This window comes from Haliotis rufescens, unplaced genomic scaffold (genome assembly GCF_023055435.1).
Source record: "Haliotis rufescens isolate VD_foot unplaced genomic scaffold, xgHalRufe1.0.p SCAF_86, whole genome shotgun sequence".
In the NCBI taxonomy this organism is placed as follows: Eukaryota; Metazoa; Mollusca; class Gastropoda; order Lepetellida; family Haliotidae; genus Haliotis; species Haliotis rufescens.
The window spans coordinates 1,006,222-1,026,356 of NW_025964379.1; positions in this window are offsets into that span (position 1 = coordinate 1,006,222).

Sequence of the window (20,135 nt, forward strand, 5' to 3'; positions counted from 1 at the left end):
ATAATCGAGTCTGGACCGACAATCCAGTGATTAATATCATCAGCATCGATCCACGCAATTGGGATGCATTAACCAAGTCAGCGGGCCTGACCACCCGATCCCGTTAGTCGCCTCTTGCGACAAGCATAGTCGCCTTTTACGGCAAGCATGAGTTGCTAAAGACCTATTCTGCCCCGGATCTTCACGGGTATTAAGACCAGCAGACCTGGCAGTATTATTGTCAGCAAGAATATATATACATGTAAACCTGTGAGAACTGTGCAGTTGGAGATGAGATTTGAGAGTTGAAGATCTTGTTGTGAAACGTCCTGCACCTGCGTTGACTTTATCGAAGTATTCGGTAGAGTACCAACTTCCACTCGGGATATAATGGCCCAAGCAAGAACAGAAAGCGGTAGTTCAGTTCAACGCGAGTTTCTTTTTCGTCTTGGTCAATGTTCAGTCGTGTCAAATTCTTTTTTAGACTAATGACAGTGTTAGCAGTGCCGTTTCAAGATATTGTCCCAGTTTTAGCCTTTGACATTCGTTCCTGCTGTGCATATTTGCGGTAGAAACAAACATTAGTGTAGCGATATGTTTTATTATAAAAGACCACTTTGTCATTTAACGCATTACAACAGTTTTTGGTAATAACTATGATCTTTTCCCATTTGTGTATTGAACAAATGAATAAATGTATTTTGCGATCCATTGGGCATTCAATTGAGCCTGGTCGTATATCTTTCTCCTTGTCATCTCCTCCTCTTCAGCACTAACCTCCCATACCTCAACTGACATTATTTACCCACGGTTTCACTGTCCAGCACTAACCTCCCATACCTCAACTGACATTATTTACCCACGGTTTCACTGTCATATTCACCTTGCCTTGTATATTGTATATATTCCTTCTTCACAGTATCCACACGCAATTAAACAACCCATGCATTCACGTACCATACACCACACCCGCACATCCACCATTAATTACCCCGTGTCAGTTCCCCCGGTTGAAAGTTCATCATTACCTCAATCAGATTCTTAGTATACAGCCAACATGATATAAAATACATGTCTAGTAGTTGTAGTTGTGGGTTCTAGACACAGCCTCAATCTTATCCAAGGTATACCCCTTAAATGTTCATTCAACCTAGATAAGCAATGTTTGGATCACATCTGTCTTGAGGACTCGTAAGTATGTGTATAAGTTATGTGAATGAAAACGAAATGTTCACATGTATGTAAGATATGTTGTTCGTATGTTTTGTAAAGTTTAGATGTCAAACATTCATGATATCGATATGGCCATGCTCTTACTATAATAATATAGGCCATACTATAATGGTATTGCGTGTAATGCATGGCAAAGATATGTATTGTATTTATGATGGCGATGGAAGTTATGATTAAACTGTACCGATATAAGTTATGTTTGAAGTATACCAGAAGAGGAGGGAGAGGGGATGTAAGCTAGAAGAATGAAGTTTGGGAACAAAGGAGATACATTTAGCTGTTATCAAATTACACATTTTGTCTTTATAATGTTGTCCTGATTGTGGCACATTTATCTGCGGCACTTTTTGTTTATTCTAAATGTATATCTAATGTATTTGTAGTGTTTTATATGCAACATGCACAACATGTTATATATAACCACTAGTTATTGTTTGATTCCTTATTTCCAATGTGTTCGGTATTAAAATAATAATTTTCCTTGGATTTTGATTTACATTTTCTGCAGTAACAATAAAATCACTTGGGCCTTTGGTACGTGTAACACTTCTTCCTAAAGGACCAACGCTGCACATCATTATGGTGGTCATATTAATTACGTTCATTAATAAACTAATCCGCTATATCAAATTAAAGATTGTTGAGAAATATGCTCGATACCCGCAGAGGTAAGAGACTCACTCGGGTATAAAAGCGGAATCTAATATACACTCTGAGAGACACCCGACCGTACTGCAGCGTCGGTGCCCTGACTTAAACTTCAAAGACCAGAGTTGCTGTCCGGCTATGCCTACAAAGAACAAGTATCACACCAGGTGGTTTGATCTGAAGTCTGTTTTAACTACATAGATTGGCGTCTTTGCAATTTATATCCCGGTAGAATATAATACCCTCTGTATTTAGATCTGGTGTATCTGTGTATTAGAACTGAGAATGTTTCTTTATTGCTGCTTGATTATTTATATTGACATGTTGGACTGACTCAGGCTGTGTGAATCTAGCCGATGATTGCTTACACTAATCCTTAAGACTTGTTATAGGATTTGTCTCTGGGTATTTTCAGTTGTATGATCTAAGTCACCTTAATTGTGTATTAACCAAATACAATCTGAGGATGTTATAACCAAACACCTTAACCTTCATATAAACAAATCGCATGGTATTTGAAACACTGTTAACATATATGTATAGTAGTCCTTAATTTGTGATTACATATATGTTTGTATGTGAAGGTTATATATTTTTAAAATGATGAAACATGTATAATAATGTATACCAACTACCATCTGAGATGAAATTGAATCTTCTACACGAAAATTACTTTTAGTTAGCTCATCAACGTTGTATATCAAATATATGCATGCATTAAAGGCTCGAAGTGTGGAAGGTCTCGACAATGTGTATCTTGTATATATGACTATTTAAACATGTAAGTACTGGACAACCAACAGACAAAAGAACCATCTCGTTACTGTCAGAGGCCAGTCGAAGACCTAGCAGTGCAGTGATTGAGAGAAATACAGGTGTCAATTGTAGATGAACAAGTACAGGACAACCAGCAGGCTGTCCAGGGCTCCCTGGAGGTGGATGATGGATTCCACCTGTATCTGTCCCCTGATCACGGATAGATACATTGGCATGTTTTGGATGCAATATCATCCTCTGTCCTACGAGTTCAGGTAGTTGTGGAAGGGCCAGCCATCCTGAGTGGAATGTGTGTTCATAGTTATTGCCTTGGGAAATGTTGATGTTCCGTTATTGTATGTGTTAATAAGGAATCGCAGGAGACAGGAGAGTGGCAGCTAATGTTTATTTTTACACCAGTTCGTTTTATACTTCAATTTATATGCATAATCACAGTGATAATCTTGGGTAAGTGGACACAAGGGTGAACGACTAATTGTAAGGATTATTTTAGAAATTGTGCTTTATGTATTTGCTTGTCTCCCACAGCTGTATAACTGTATGTGAATTCTCTCTGTGAATGGTATTGTACGTAATTTCTGAAAAAGAAAGGTCCACATTAAGTTAGTATGGAACAAACAAATTCTAAACAAACGCCAATCCATAACATTGTCTGCGATCAGACAATGTTTTCTAAACAATTTATTTATTGATGTACTTATACTGATTGTCCATTGTACTTCATACACAATCCTTGTTAAAGACGAGAAGACACGTCTATTGTCAAGACCGGGTGGTATATCACATGAAGTATACAGTATGTCGCGTGAGGTTTGCGACTGGGTTTTCGACCCTGGGTAGAGGCTCGCATGACCCTCCCCGGTTTCCACTTCATCATTCACTGATTGGATTTTTGGCCGTTGCCTTTTAGGGGGATGCTGGAGTCGCATATTACGTCATGCAGTAGCCTTATAATGTGAAGGTTAAGACTGGCCACTGCACTAGATGCAAAGGGGTTGTGGACGAGGTACTAAGTGGTCTGGTCATATAAGCATATTAAGAATATGGTCAGGAAGCTTAGGGTGTTCATACATATACATTTGAGCCCGCCAGAGTTGGCAGATGGAGTTGAGATGTTGAGAGCTGAACGTCTTCTTGTGACGAATAAATGTTGTGGACCTTTATGCGGACTTGTGTTGTTGCTATCGAAGTGTCCTGTAGAATGCCAACTACTGCTCCCGACATGTTCTTGTGAGTTTCATCAAAGAGGTACACATTATCACATTACTGCATCTTTTTTAGCTTTCCTCACAAAGTAAGATGCCACGCAATGATGTAAATGAAATACTGTTCCTAAAAGTGTTAAAGCCAACACAATCAAGTTCTGTCATAAAACAGGGGGCACAAGTGGCCTAGTCGTCTAAGGCGCCGCAATTCGCTGTGCAGAGTTACGACACTTGGGCACGCCAGAAACCTATGATTGTGGGTTCCAATCCCGGTTCGCCCCGATTATGTTTATGGTTTGTCAGCACCATACCCGTGCTCATGGGTTTCACCAATGTGGTGAACTCCCATTCCCTTTACTACTACCCTTTACCAACATATACGATCTTCAGCAACCCATACTTGCCGTAAAAGGCGACCATGCTTGTCGTAAAAGGCGACTAACGGGATCGGGTGGTCAGGCTCGCTGACTTAGTTGATACATGTCATCGATCCCAATTGCGTGGGACCCGTGAAGATTCCGGGATAGAATAGGTCTTCAGCAACCCATGCGTGTAGTAAAAGGTGACTATGCTTGTCGTAAAAGGCGACAAACGGGATCGGGTGGTCAGGCTCGCTGACTTGGATGATGCATGTCATCGATCCCAACTGCGTGGATCGATGCTCATGATATTAATCACTGGATTGTCTGGTCCAGACTCGATTATTTACAGACCGCCGTCATATAGCTGGAATATTGCTGAGTGCGGCGTTAAACAACAAACCAACCAACCAACCAACCGTATGCCTTCTCGTCGGAGACATCGTTGACAACATGGGCCAAGGTGGTCTGGCATTGTCATCTTGCATTTCAACATTTCTGCAGATAATTCTAGCAAATGAAACGAGCAAAATTTCCTCAACATATCGCTGCCCAGTCAGTAACCAAAACTAGTTCGTCTACCGTGTGTGATACCGTCCAATGCCATGACCACGCTGCTACGTCCGCAACAACTTTTTACTGCCGTCTGTGAATGGAAGGCCCTTGATTCGTCGGTAAACTTGCTGTGACGCCACTGGCCCCCAGCCCGTCCCTTGTGCTGCCTACCCCACCCGGATCTTTGCCGCCTGCGGTAAGCTGTTAGGGTCACACCCTTCACAGGACGCCTTGCTTTCCGGCGGGCTGCACGGAGCCAGTTTTTAGCGATAGCTGTTGAAATTCACCTTCCTGTTACCGCATGGAATATTCCATTCATAACAGGAGCAGATGTGAATCTTTTGTCTGGTTCAATTAATTAAATGAGACGATCTGGTCTAGGTGTCGATTTTAGGCCTGTCCACCCATTGGAACTCCATCCATTGCACCCCGCCATTCGAGAAATTATACTGTTGATTTGGAATATTCACACACACACGCACGCACGCACGCACGCACGCACGCACGCACACATTCACATAGATACACGCAGACAGTGAGAGAGACACAAACACACAGACACACACAGAGAGACACACAGACACACACATACAGTGACACAGACGCACACACGGTATACAAGTGCAATATTCTTCCACAGAGAGATAGCCAGCCCGTGGCATCGACTCACAAACTCAATTACAAAGTTCATAACGTATCATTCATAATACCATAAAACACACGGCTCTGTACCGGTCTGTGTGGTGACAGCGAACATATCGTCACCATGGGAAAGGAGGTGGAGGTCACAACGAGCTCACACACATACCAATTGAACCCATTTATGGCTGAATATCAATACGCGCCTTATTCAATGGCGTTTATAATATCAAACAATACACTGTTGCAGTGAAAACCAGACCGTGAAACGAAAGCTACACAGACACTAAGACAGGGCGTACAGCATCTGGCAATGTTGCCACCTAGCCAACAGGCTAGTGGTGGTATGTGTTACCTGCATGACACAGTGATACAGACACTAAGACAGGGCGTACAGCATCTGGCCATGTTGCCACCTAGCCAACAGGCTTGTGGTGGTATGTGTTACCTGACTGACACAGTGATACAGGATGTCGATACATAGGGAATACTCATTCACGGTTGCTGCAGTATGACATATGGTCCTGAAGCACATCTATAGTCAGGCATGGAGCACGACACACACACTGTGATTAGTACTCAGTCGCTGATCACCTGCTCCTAAGTTAAAGCGCGAGTCAGCTGTAACCCAGAACTGTAGTTTTATATTGTACATTCTCCTACACACCTTCAATTTTAGATCAGAAAGGTCTGTCTGACGAAAGCAGGTGTAAATATTTAATATTGATATGATCTTGGGTGGCGTGTAGCGATTCAGTATGTAACTAATGACTATTTAGAATGGACTGTCTGTCAACACTGACACTTTGAAACCATGTTTTATTGTAATGCAGAAGGTTCATCATATTTACTATGCTGTCATGAGTTATGATTTTTAATGTAAAACCATACTAGCAGGTTCTCTGAAATTTAGCGTCTTGTCGTTTGGTTGGAGGATTGTCGTCTACCCCTCGTTCGTGCTGCCCCTTCTCTTCTCACTTTCACCCCCAGGCATTGGTGGTTACAGTGGGACAATGGTGGTCACAGTGGGACAATCATGATTACAATGGAATAATGTCGGTTACAGTGGGACAATGATGATTACAATGGGATAATGTCGGTTACAGTGGGACAATGATGATTATAATGGGATAATGTCGGTAACAGTGGTACAATGATGGTTACAATTGGATAATGTCGGTTACAGTGGACAATGGTGGTTTCAGTGGACAATGGTGGTTACAGTGGACAATGGTGGTTACAACGGAATAATGTCGGTTACAGTGGGCCAATGATGGTTACAATGGCATAATGTCGGTTACAGTGGGACAATGATGAGTACAATGGGATTATGATAGTTACAATGGGATAATGGTGGTTACAGTGGACAATGCTGGTTTCAGTGGACAATGCTGGTTACAGCAGAAAAATGATGGTTACAGTGGGATAATGTCGGTTACAGTCGGCCAATGATGGTTACAATGGCATAATGCCGGTTACAGTTGGTAAATGATGTTTACAATGGGACTGTGATGGTTAAAATGGGACAATGGTGGTTACGGTGGACAATGGTGGTTACAATGGACAATGGTGGTTACAATGGGACAATGGTTGTTACAGTGGACAATGGTGGTTACAATGGACAATGCATTTCAAGTCCACGTAAGGACCATATACAGGCTCCAGCAACGGTGCAAGACCACCAAAACTACAGATGAAAGACCACGTAGTGGAAGACCAAGGGTCACCACCCGACGTCAGCATCGTCAGATTATGCGACAGCATCTTCAAGATTGCTTTGTTACTGCTGTGGAAACTGCTCGACAGACCATGGGGACACACCAGCGACACATTAGTTCGGATACCGTGCGTCGACAATTGACGAGCAGATACCTCCACTGTCACAGGCCACACCTGACACCACGTCATTGCCAGGACCGTCTTCAGTGGGCAACACAGCACCAGCATTGGCGCCACCAGCAGTGGAGAAGAGTCCTCTTCTCAGACGAAAGCCGTTACTGTATCCCAACAGCAGATGGTAGAGAAAGAGTCTGGCGACGCGTTATTCGGATGCTTGTGTTGTTGAGAGAGACTCGTGGGATGGTCCGAGCATCATGGTTTGGGGTGGAATTGGTCTTGCTCTGAGGGTCGGCCCTGTGGTCTTCCAGAACATCGGTCCAGGGAGAGGCAATGGTGTCACAGCAGCTCGGCACAATGTTCAAGTCTTGAGACCACACGCCATACCTCATTTGGCACGTCACCGCAACCACGAGTTTCAGCATGATAACGCCCGTGCCCACACTGCGAGAGCAACAAGAGACTTTCTCCAACAGAATGGTATCAAAACCATGCAGTGGCCTGCCCTCAGTCCCGATTTAAATCCCATTGAGCACCTGTGTGACGAGATTCAAAGACGTGACACTTTATTGTTCTCTCTCTTTTTGACACATCGTTATGATCACATTTAAATGATCGACCAACTGATCAACGATGACTGACAACACTGAGAAAAAAGTCAAGTGAATTCTACTTACTTAATTAATAACAATAATTAAAATAAGGTTAGTAAAAATCTAAAATATTACCCTGTTTGGTAGATGCTTGTCGTCGTATCCCAATTGCGCAGATAGATGCTCATGATGTCAGTCACTGGATCACACACACATACACGCCAACACAGTCGTGGGTAGTCCGGCCCACCCCTACATCTTCACCCTCACAACCACAGATAATCAAGTTTCCTTATATAGGGGTATAAACTTTTATACATACCTGGTACCTATCGTGTCAAACATACCCGGTACCTGTTGTGTCGTAAAAACCCGGTGCCTGTTGTGTCATACATACCTGGTTCCTGTTGTGTCATACATACCTGGTACCCATTGTGTCATATGTGCCCGGTACATACTGTGTCATACATATCTGGTACCTATTGTGTCATACATACCCGGTACCTATTGTATGATATATACCCGGTACCTATTGTGTCATACATACCTGATACCTATTGTATTATATATACCCGGTACCTATTGTGTCATACATATCTGGTACCTATTGTGTCATATATGTCCGGTACCTATTGTGTCATATATATCCGGTACTTCTTGTGTCATATATACCTGGTACCTATTGTGTCATATATACCTGGTACCCATTGTGTCATATATACCTGGCACCTATTGTGTCATATATACCCGGTACCTACTGTGTCATATATACCCGGTACCTATTGTGTCATACATATCCGGTACCTATTGTGTCATATATACCCTTACCTATTGTGTCATACATTCCCGATACCAATTGTGTCATACATATCTGGTACCTGTTGGGTCATATATACCTGGCACGTATTATGTCATATTCACCCGGTACCTATTGTGCCATATATACCCGGTACCTATTGTGTCATACATACCTGGCACCTATTGTGTCATACACATCCGGCACCTATTGTGTCATATATACCGGGTACCTATTGTGTCATATATACCCGACACCTATTGTGTCATATATACCCAACACCTATTGTGTCATATATACCCGACACCTATTGTGTCATACATACCCGACACCTATTGTGTCATATATACCCGGTACCTATTGTGTCATACATACTCGGTACCTATTGTGTCATACATACCCGACATCTATTGTGTCATATATACCTGGTACCTATTGTGTCATATATACCCAGTCACTCGTGAAGAGCAACCTCCTCGTGGTGAGTGCTGGGTAGCGCTAATAGCTCTTCCCCCGTGTGGAACCGGGGCAGAATATTTCCACAGCCTCCCATTGCTGGTCGTAAAAGGCGACCGAATTGGGCAACCTGTTTGCCGTTGGTTGCGCCCCTGTGTCGGCGGAGGACAGGAGTCTGGTAGTTGAGGGCACTGGTTCCTGGAACTGTGTTCCTTTGCCCAGCACACTACTTCGACCCTTACTTCGCCTAGACGGGTGGTAGTATGGGCCCGGTTCTATCAATCGGCTGGTCACGCCAAGCCCTGTGCGTAACCATTCATTTTTTACATTTGCATGTATTTTGCTTTTTACAAATGTATTGCTTGGTTTGTATAACACAACTGTTGTAAAATATATTGCCTAGAGTCCTATGCCAGAAGGCGGTGGTAATGTTGACCGCTGAATTCTGTATGTCTCTAAATTATTGTTATTGGCAGAACCAGCTTGGCGATAAATTTAGTAGACAAATATAGCTTTTCATGTCATATAACACCCCTGTCGCCCTGGTGTTTGTAGTTGGTTTCCACTACATCACTGTCCCACTTGACACTCCATGGCGGGTGGGGAGCAGGGGTGCAGAACCACTTTCTCTCATTATGTCTACAAAATAACCTGGTTCAAAAAGAAAACACTTAGATGCCAGCTCTTCTGATGAAGAACCTTATCTACAATTAGATTCCTGGGCTCGATTCATTGTAATCGAAGCTTCAGATCACCAACCCTTAAAATTAAATCCGTTTGCCATTTCCAAGGCCATCAATGGTTGTGGCAAAGTAGAAAATGTCTCCCGCCTGCGTAATGGCTCCATACTTGGAGTGTGCAAGAAGACAACAATCTCTGAACCTGCTATCAATCAGCCAATTTGCAAATGTAGAGGTTGCTGTCTCGGCACACAGAACGCTGAACTCGTGTCGGGGCATTGTAAGAGACCGAGCCCGATGTCTGTCTGACATGACCGAAGATGAGATTGTGACTGAACTGACAAAACAAGGCGTAACAGCTGTCAAGCAATTCACACGAAAACAAGATGACCAAATTATCAAGACTAACACCTATCTCTTTACTTTTTCCCTATCTTAAAAATAGCAAAAAATTAAAAACTGGATATTTTAACATCGGAGTGGAGGTTTATGTACCTAACCCACTCCGATGTTACAAATATCAACAATTTGGTCATGGTGCAAAGACCTGCACTCTCAGTACAATCTGTGCCCGCTGCAGTGGGTCACATGAAAGCACTGAGTGCACAGCTGCCATAAAATGTGCCAATTGCAAAGGGGACCATTTCGCCTCAGCTAAACTCTGTCCAGCATTTCTTCTTCATTCACAAATCTTAAAAATCAAGCACACAAACAATATCTCTTTTCATGAAGCTAAAAAATTAGTTAAGTCACATTCTCCTAATACCTCAGCTAAATCTTACTCAGCCGCAGTAAGTACTATATCTGCTATCAAAGTTGCCACAGTGTCCACAGGATGCCAAACTACCATCTCCTGGATTGGTGATCAGAGGATGCTACCAGATATTACAGCTCAAACATCTCAGAATGGTACTGCAACATCAGCTTCAAAGACGGAGCTAGTAGAATCCAAAACAACAGAGCCAGAATCATCTCCAATTCATGGAGACCAACATTTAACTAAAACGTAAAAAAAAGAAACTGAAAAAAAAAGCCAGGGCCCTCCAACACTTGGAGGTGCCTTCTTCTCAGCCAACACCTTAACAGGTGTGGGCTGAGAAGAAGGCTGGAGGTCACTCCATCTCAAACAGGCCATGGGAGTGGACCTCCCTCCCGATCAAGATCCCCAGTGGAACCGCCATGACCTGTTATAACCCTATAATACAATGGAATTGCAGAGGACTAAAAAACAATTTTAATGATTTACAGCTATTAACACAGGATTTCAAGCCAACAGCCTTTTGTCTACAAGAAACATATTTTAAAAATACAGATCAACTCAACATCAGACAATATGATTCTTATCATTTCTTTTACACCTCCAGGAGCTAAAGCAACTGGAGGATCTTCAATCCTGGTGAGGCAAGGTATTATTCATAGCCCTGTTCCTCTGAATACACCTCTACAAGCTATCGCAGTTCGTATCACCATGCACTTTCTTTTTACTCTGTGCTCTCTTTACATTCCTCCATCTGCATCTCTTCAGCAATCCGATCTTCAAGCTCTCTATGACCAGCTTCCTAAGCCCTGTATTATAATGGGCGATATGAACGGACATAATCCACTTTGGGGTAGTGATCATACCAACGGTAAAGGCAAGCTCTTAGAAGATTTTATTTCAAACAATACTCTGTGCCTTTTTAATGATAATTCAAACACATATTTACATCCTGGTACAGGCACATACTCTTCTCTGGATTTGTCTGTTACAGATTCCAACCTGCTAAATGAATTTGAGTGGTCAGTCCACGATGACCTCTGTGGAAGTGACCACTTTCCAACCATTCTTCGCCCTATTACCCCATCTGATGTTCCTCCGTTCTATAGATGGAACTTTACCAAAGCTAACTGGCCTCTGTATGACCTTCTATGTACAGCAAAGTTAACACCTGATCACGTTACTGACATTCCTGACCCGAAAAAATGCTTTTCTGATGAACTCATCCAAATAGCTGAAGAATGGGTTCCCAAGTCCTCTGCAATTCCCCACATACGTAAACCATGGTTTACCGATGACTGCAAGCGAGCTAGGAAGGCGAGGAAAAAGGCGGAGCATTATTTCCGCCGCCATCCTATGGTCCATAACATAAATGAATTTAAAATCTTAAACGCAAAAGCACGGCGTACATTGAAAGAAAGTAAACGCCAATCTTGGCGAAATCATGTGTCAAAAATAAATTCAAGGACGCCCATGTCCAAGGTATGGAACATGGTCCAAAAAATCAAAGGTAAGGGCACTAAATCTAGTATTCACCATCTTAAAAATGGGGACCAACTACTAACTCATAAATCAGATATTGCTCATAAACTTGGTGAAACTTTGTCTAAACACTCTTCCTCATCTAACTATGTACCTCAATTCCAAAGTATCAAAAACAGCAAGAAAAGAAACCTATAAATTTTAATTCAGATAATGGGGAAGATTATAATGAACTATTCTCTATTCATGAACTCCACACTGCCCTTGGACAAGCTCACGATACTGCTACAGGAGCTGATAACATACATTATCAACTCCTGAAGCACTTACCAGAATCATCCTTAGAAACACTTTTGAATATTTTTGATGTCATTTGGACCTCAGGGAAGTTCCCTCCTTCGTGGCGTGATGCTATAGTTGTCCCGATACCCAAGCCCGGTCGAGATCATACTGACCCATCAAATTACCGACCAATATCATTGACAAGCTGCGTTTGCAAAACCATGGAACGCATGATAAACAATCGTCTCGTTTGGTACCTGGAATCCAATAATCTTATTACTAATATACAATGTGGTTTCCGGAAAAACAGAAGTACCATCGACCATTTGGTTCACTTGGAATCATTTGTTAAAAATGTCATAATAAATAAACAACATGCAGTGTCTATCTTTTTCGATCTAGAAAAAGCATATGACACTACATGGAAACAAGGTATTTTAAAAGATTTACATGATTTTGGATTACGAGGCCGTTTGCCTCAATTTATATCCGCATTTTTAACTGACAGGCAATTTCAGGTCCGCGTGGGTTCTACCCTGTCTCATCATTATAATCAGGATCAGGGTGTCCCACAAGGAATCATCTTGTCTGTCACATTGTTTAGTATTAAGATAAATAGTTTGTCTAAAGTTTTAAATGATTCGATTGATGGATCGCTCTTCGTGGATGATTTTCATATTTCTTGTCGTGGCAAAAACATGCATACTATTGAAAGGCAACTACAGCTATGTTTAAATAAAATCCAGAAATGGTGTCTCGAAAATGGTTTTAAATTTTCAAAATCTAAAACCAACTGTATACATTTTTGTAGAAAATATAAACCCCATAAAGATCCAGAATTAATTTTAGATAACACTCCCATTAAAGTTGTAAAGGAAGCCAAATTCTTAGGTCTTATTTTCGATCATCATTTGACCTTTCTGCCCCACATTAAATACTAAAAGAATAAATGCTTGAAGGCCCTAGGTTTATTAAAAGTTGTCTCAAATTCTAAGTGGGATGGGGATAAAAAAAACCTCCTCCAACTATATCGAACACTTATCCGCTCTAAACTTGATTATGGCTCCATCATATATGTTGGGGCTTGTAAGAGCAATTTAAAATTACTTGATACCATTCATCATCAGGGCCTGAGGCTTTGCCTTGGAGCCTTCAGAACTTCGCCTGTTCATAGTTTGTATGTGGAAGCTGACGAGCCTTCCCTAAAACACCGTCGCATTAAATTAGCTCTACAATATATCTCTAAATTACGTTCTAATGACTCCAATCCAGCATATGACTGTGTTTTTAATCCCCTTTATGGTAATCTCTACAAAACAAAATCTTCTCTTCTTCCACCACTAGGAATACGACTACAAGCAGATATTTCTGCTGCTAAAATAAAAACTGAAGAAATCTGACACCAATCAACTAATTTATCAACAACAATATAATGAATTAAGGAACACATATAATACTTACAAATCCATATTTACAGATGGATCCAAGGACTGTCATTGGATCCAGAACCATATCATCTAGATTACCGAATGACAGTTCCATTTTTACAGCAGAATCACAGGCAATATTAACTGCTCTCAAATATATAAATACCCAATCTAAACATAAACGGTTCATTATTTTTTCTGATTCACTTTCCTCTCTTCAGGCAATATCTTGTCAACATCCACTTTTACGTGAAATAATTGAACTACATAATGATCTTGCCACTGGCCAGTACGACATCGTTGGTTACCAAGCCATGTTGGTATCACTGGTAATACAATGGCCGATGCTGCTGCTAAAGCAGCACTCAACAAATCTGTGACACGACTTCTTATACCATACACTGATTATAAACCCGTGATTAGATCTTACATCCATGATCTAATGCAAAAGAAATGGGACACTCAAGTAGGTATAAATAAATTACATGAACTTAAACCAACTATTGGCTACACCTACTTGGGCTGTCAGTCTAGATTTGAAGAGGTCATAATACGACGATGTCGTATTGGCCATTCACGTTATACTCAAGAATATATTTTAAAAGGTGAGGATCCTCCATTCTGCATCCCTTGTGATGAAAGAATCACGGTCAAGCATGTCCTGCTTGACTGTGTTGATTTTTCCATCACAAGGGATAAATATTTCAAATCATCATCAATGACGGATCTTTTTAATAGAATCAATTCTCATTTAATTTTAGGCTTTTTAAAAGAAATTGAACTTATTGATAAATTTTGAATTGTGTACATAGCTATATTTTACATTTGGTACTGTATAATATGTAACTTGGATTGTCCGTGGCTATATCCTCAAAGGGGGTTGAAGTAGCGTAAAATTATTGTCCCCCTAAGAGGATATGTAAGACCACATCATTCCAAGTACATTTATTCTTACAAAAGTAATGTAAGTCCCCACGGTCCGATCCCTAGTGAGGTTGCCTCACTTTGGCTGCTGGTGATCTATAGCCCTTTTTTATATTGTATTGTTGAATGAAAATGTATTCTTTTAACTGTTCTCAACTAGTTTTAAAATCGAAACTGTGATACTCTAGTTATTTTACTGCCCATCGTTGACAGGCTTTTAATTAAATCAAAATATAATTATTATAACTGTTTCGTCACGATATGGCTGAAATATTGCCGATGTGACGTTAAGTTTCACTCACTCACTCACTCACTCATATATACCCGGTACCTATTGTGTCATATATACCCGGTACCTACTGTGTTACGTTGGGGGTTTCAGATAAGTATCTAGTCAGCACAAAGCTGCCGTCACCATATTACTTCTCGAATGTCCAATACACACAACAGTCTCGCTGTCATATATACCAAGCTGGCAATAACAATATATTTATCCAAAATGTATCTAACTTATTAACTTTACAGCTGTTCAGAGTCAATGCTTTTGGCTTTGTTATATTGCATCTTGAATAAACTGATCTACTCTGCTGCTGTAGTATCAATGCCAGGTGTGTAAGGTGAGCTTTTGAGTGAGCTTGCTTTGTTGTTGGTTTATTTCCTAATTTCCAAATTAAGTGAATATAGTTTTACGCCGCTGTTTGCAATATTGCAGTAATGTTATTTGGTGGTAAAGACAAGTTTTCTGCCCCAATGAAAAGAACTTAATTGTCAGCTAAAAACAACTGAAACAAATATAACCAATACAGCCAATGCAATTCTATAATGTTTGGCAAGTCTAGATTACTGCAGTATATGGGCTCCTTTTAATATATTTTAAAACTATAATTTAACAACTTTTTTTCTATAAAATATGTTCATTTCAGAGACAAGATGTTAGACTTGTGTTATCCCTAATATAATATATGTTCATAAAATAAGTTGCTTACATCATACAATGAAATGTTGAAAAACACATATTTAGATGCCATTGATTAAATGAGGTATCTTCTCCGTGTTCCAGATACTGGACAGTACTCTACTGGTAATGGACAACACAAATCCCCGCATCCTGGACAAATGTAGAAGGGAGATAACTCTGTGTCTACTCCGGCTGCTGACAGTTATTGTTGGGATTCTTACAGTGTTGTTTCTGTAGGACATCCTGTTGACGCTGAAGTACGCCTTGGATGCATTCGCCATGGAAGTAGACAACAGTCCTGCTCTCCAAGATGTCCGACCACCGTTAATGTTTCCCACCTTGCGGATAGTCAGAGCTTATATCTGGAATAAGTTATAATTCGCCTGGTTGACATGTGAAACCTGGAACATAACTCATTTCCACACCCATGAATAAAGGCTGGGTGACAGGTGAAGCATGGAATATATAACTCATTTCCACACCCGTGGATCACGTCTGGGTGACAGGTGAAACGTGGAATGTATAACTCATTTCAACACCCGTGGATCACGTCTGGGTGACAGGTGAAACGTGGGATATATAACTCATTTTAACACCCATGGATCACGTCTGGGTGACAGGAGAAGCATGGAATATATAACTCATTTCAACACCCGTGGATCACGTCTGGGTGACAGGAGAAGCATGGAATATATAACTCATTTCAACACCCGTGGATCACGTCTGGGTGACAGGAGAAGCATGGAATATATAACTCATTTCCACACACGTGGATCAAGGCTGGGTGACAGGTGAAACATGGGATATATAACTCATTTCCACACCCGTGAATCAAGGCTGGGTGACAGGTGAAACATGGGATACATAACTCATTTCCACACCCGTGAATCAAGGCTGGGTGACAGGTGAAACATGGGATATATAACTCATTTCCACACCCGTGAATCAAGGCTGGGTGACAGGTGAAACGTGGGATACATAACTCATTTCCACACCCGTGAATCAAGGCTGGGTGACAGGTGAAACGTGGGATATATAACTCATTTCCACACCCGTGGATCAAGGCTGGGTGACAGGTGAAACATGGAATTCATAACTCATTTCCACACCCGTGAATCAAGGCTGGGTGACAGGTGAAACGTGGGATATATAACTCATTTCCACACCCGTGAATCAAGGCTGGGTGGCAAGTGAAACACGGACATGTGCAGAATGGGTCGAATGTTATTTTTTCAGACACACGTGAAACACATCTCTGCGACATGTGAAAAGGGGAATTATTACTTGTTCTCACATTAACGTCAAGCAAGCCTCGATGACCTGAGGAAGTGGTGCAACATATTTCTGTTTTCAAAGACTACTATGACTGAAGCTTCAATGACATGCGTGTAGTCACTTGAGATGAAGCGGGTCCACTCAAAAATTGTGTTGATACTTGTGGAGAGTTTATCTTTGAGAGACGGAGAATTAACAAGGACTTACATAAGTGTACTTACACTGTCACGAAGACATGATTCAACACAGTCATATTCACAAATCGGTTTTAAGCCTGCGTTTTAATATTTCATTTACAGATACACGTGTGTTCATGATTCCTGCACACGTAGTGTTGACACAGTGTGAGGTGCAGGGTGTACTGAGGATGCTGCTGCTGCTGATGTATATTTTGGTTTACATTTGGACCGCTGGTGGAAGGTTTGGAATGAAGATTCAGTGTACCCACTATTTAGCCCCGCGCGACATGCTACTTTACAGAAGCTGTTCAATGCGATACGCTGTGGGTTCCGGTGTAGGTTCCAGACTCAGGACCCGTGAAGATTCCGGGGTAGAATAGGTCTTCAGCAACCCGAGTGCGGCATTAAACAACAAACCAACCAACCGGCCAATCCAGACTCAGCACTACATGAAGCGTCATAAAATATCACGTGGTATACCGGCGTGTGCTGTTCCATTTGTGTTCGGACCACCCCCTCCCCATCCACACCCAAAGTCTAACCCACCCACACCCATTCCACCCTCCTCCCTACCCTTCCCCAACCCACACCCTCCAAACACCGCATACAACCAATCACCTCGAACATACATGCTCAAAACGTTTGTCAAATGTTTCATGATGTTATATTTTATTTTTGTTAAAAAATATTTGTTCGGACTGATGATGAATTGTTTTTGTATATTTTGTGGGACTATTGTCAAACACTGAGTATATTGGTGACACAATACCTTGTAAATAAAATTAATTCCTTGGATATGTGTCATAGTTGTCCAAAAATATCAGTTTGCATGTGTGTATGTGAAGTGTGTTTGTACTCGTTTGTATGTGTTTACGTTGGCTCCAAAGTGCATTTTCGCGTTTGCACGTGTGCTTGTACACGCTTATTCGTGAGTTTATAAGTGTGTTTAGAGGTGTATGTTTACATGTTTGTAAGTGTATGTTTACATATTTACAAGTGTGTTTGTAAGTGTATGTTTACATGTGTGTTTGTAAGTGTATGTGTTCATGTGTGTTTCAAAGTGTATGTTTACGTGATCTTTGTGGTAGAGCGTCTGCGAGGTGAGCGGAAGGTCAGGTGGTGTATAAAACATATTTTAGATAAGAGTAGGCAAAGTAAATGATAGGAAAAGGTGTCTTATTAGAGGCACCCTTCTGCTCTTCCTGCAATATTCAAGCCTCAACCTATGGACAGACTGAAAGTTTCATATTTAGTTTATGTCCACTTACTGATAAATGAGTCTCGATTATTCACTGGAACAGATTCCATTTGGCCTAAAAGGCACAATAGTGGTAGAAATTGATTTCTGATTTTCATCCATGTATTAATTTAGTGGAGTTCTAACCACATTAAAGCAAGTGTTTATGAAGCACGGTCAAAAGTGTTATTGAAATTATGTTTCAACAAATTTCAGGTAGACGTACACACAGAATCCTGACTCCTTAATTATATATATATATCTGTTTACATAACACAAGGTAGGATAAATGTACAAAGATAACGCCAAAAAAGATGAAGCCATTGTACCATTTGTGTTCGCCTAATTTTGATCCGAATTTCTGCTAGGATTGGTAAAATCAAGACAGGTAAATCTGGCCGAGAAGTTTCGCTTCAACTGATACTTGACAAGGGATTCTTTTTATGAATTCTAAAAAAATAGTTTTAAGCTCAGTTCAAATAGCAGCAACAGTTGTCACAATATCAGTGTATAGTATGATATAATGATCATCATCAATGTTATACGATAGCTACGTGATAAATCGCAAAGATCAATAAAGTACCAAGCGTGGTTTATTTCGCGATAAAACATTGTTACAGCATGACGTCATTTTTGGAGATTCGAACATGCGCTCGCAACTTGATGACGTCGTATATTTTTCTTATGACTATGGAAAGGGTTTTACCCCCTTGATTTCATAAAGTTATGTGTCTACAAAAGGTTAAAACTTCTTATTAAATACATTTAAATAATTTTCAGTGATATCAATTTCCTTGACATATTCACAAAAAAGAAAGCTTGTTACAACTGGTTGTATTAATGTCCTTTAAATCACACCACCAGGAGCAGTCTGTGACAGCGAAATGATATACTTCTTTCGATATTTGGGATAGGCTCATTGTAGTCCGACAACATTCCGTCCATAGATAGCAAAACAGTGGGATCTCAAAGTATACTCTAACATTCCTTCTCTTAAGTTTTATATTAAATACATAATTGGCATACATATATATTGTATCTGTGTGTGTCTGTCTATTTGCGGTTTAATACCGCACAATATTCCAGTTATACTTTTGCGGCCTATCAATAATCAAGTCTGGACCAGACAATCCTCTGAGTAAAGACAAATTGATAAAGAGCCTACCTTTAATACGTTTGTAGACAACATATGGATAAGTGTATCCGTGGAAATGCACAACAGTCTGCCTGTAAAAAAATACATTTTTCTCTGTTTGGAAACTAAAACACTGTAGTCGTAAGCATTTGTGCACTGCCATGTAATCCGAACTTTTGAATACCATGTGTGCTGCTGGTAAAATATGGTATACGTCCCACTGTCCCCAGAAAGCCAATCTGAAACACAGCCATGTAAAAGAAAGTAGATACCATAGAGGTCCAGGGCGTGTTACAGGGCGTGTTACAGGTAGGTACCAAGGTGTGGACACCATACCATGTTATCAATAATGATAAATATATATCCATCCTCGATGCTTGTTTTAGGAGGGACGCGGTTCACGTAAAGTGGGCTAAGGGTATTATCAGATATGAACATGTCCCTAACGACTCAACAGACATCCCAAGATACCCCTTAGCCTATCGAAGCATCACCTTTGCTGGTGTTTGCGACTAGTTTACTGTGGATTATTGCACAACAGACTCAATAATTATGTGGAGTCTCAGTCGCTGATTGAGGACATCTGGCGTGGGTTTGAGGAGAGGCCAATCGACAACAGAACATGTACTTAATCTTACTTCTATTATTGAAACTAGGAAAGCAAGATAAATCTACCTGTGTTGCCTTTATTGATTTCAGAAAGGCCTATACTTGTATATACAA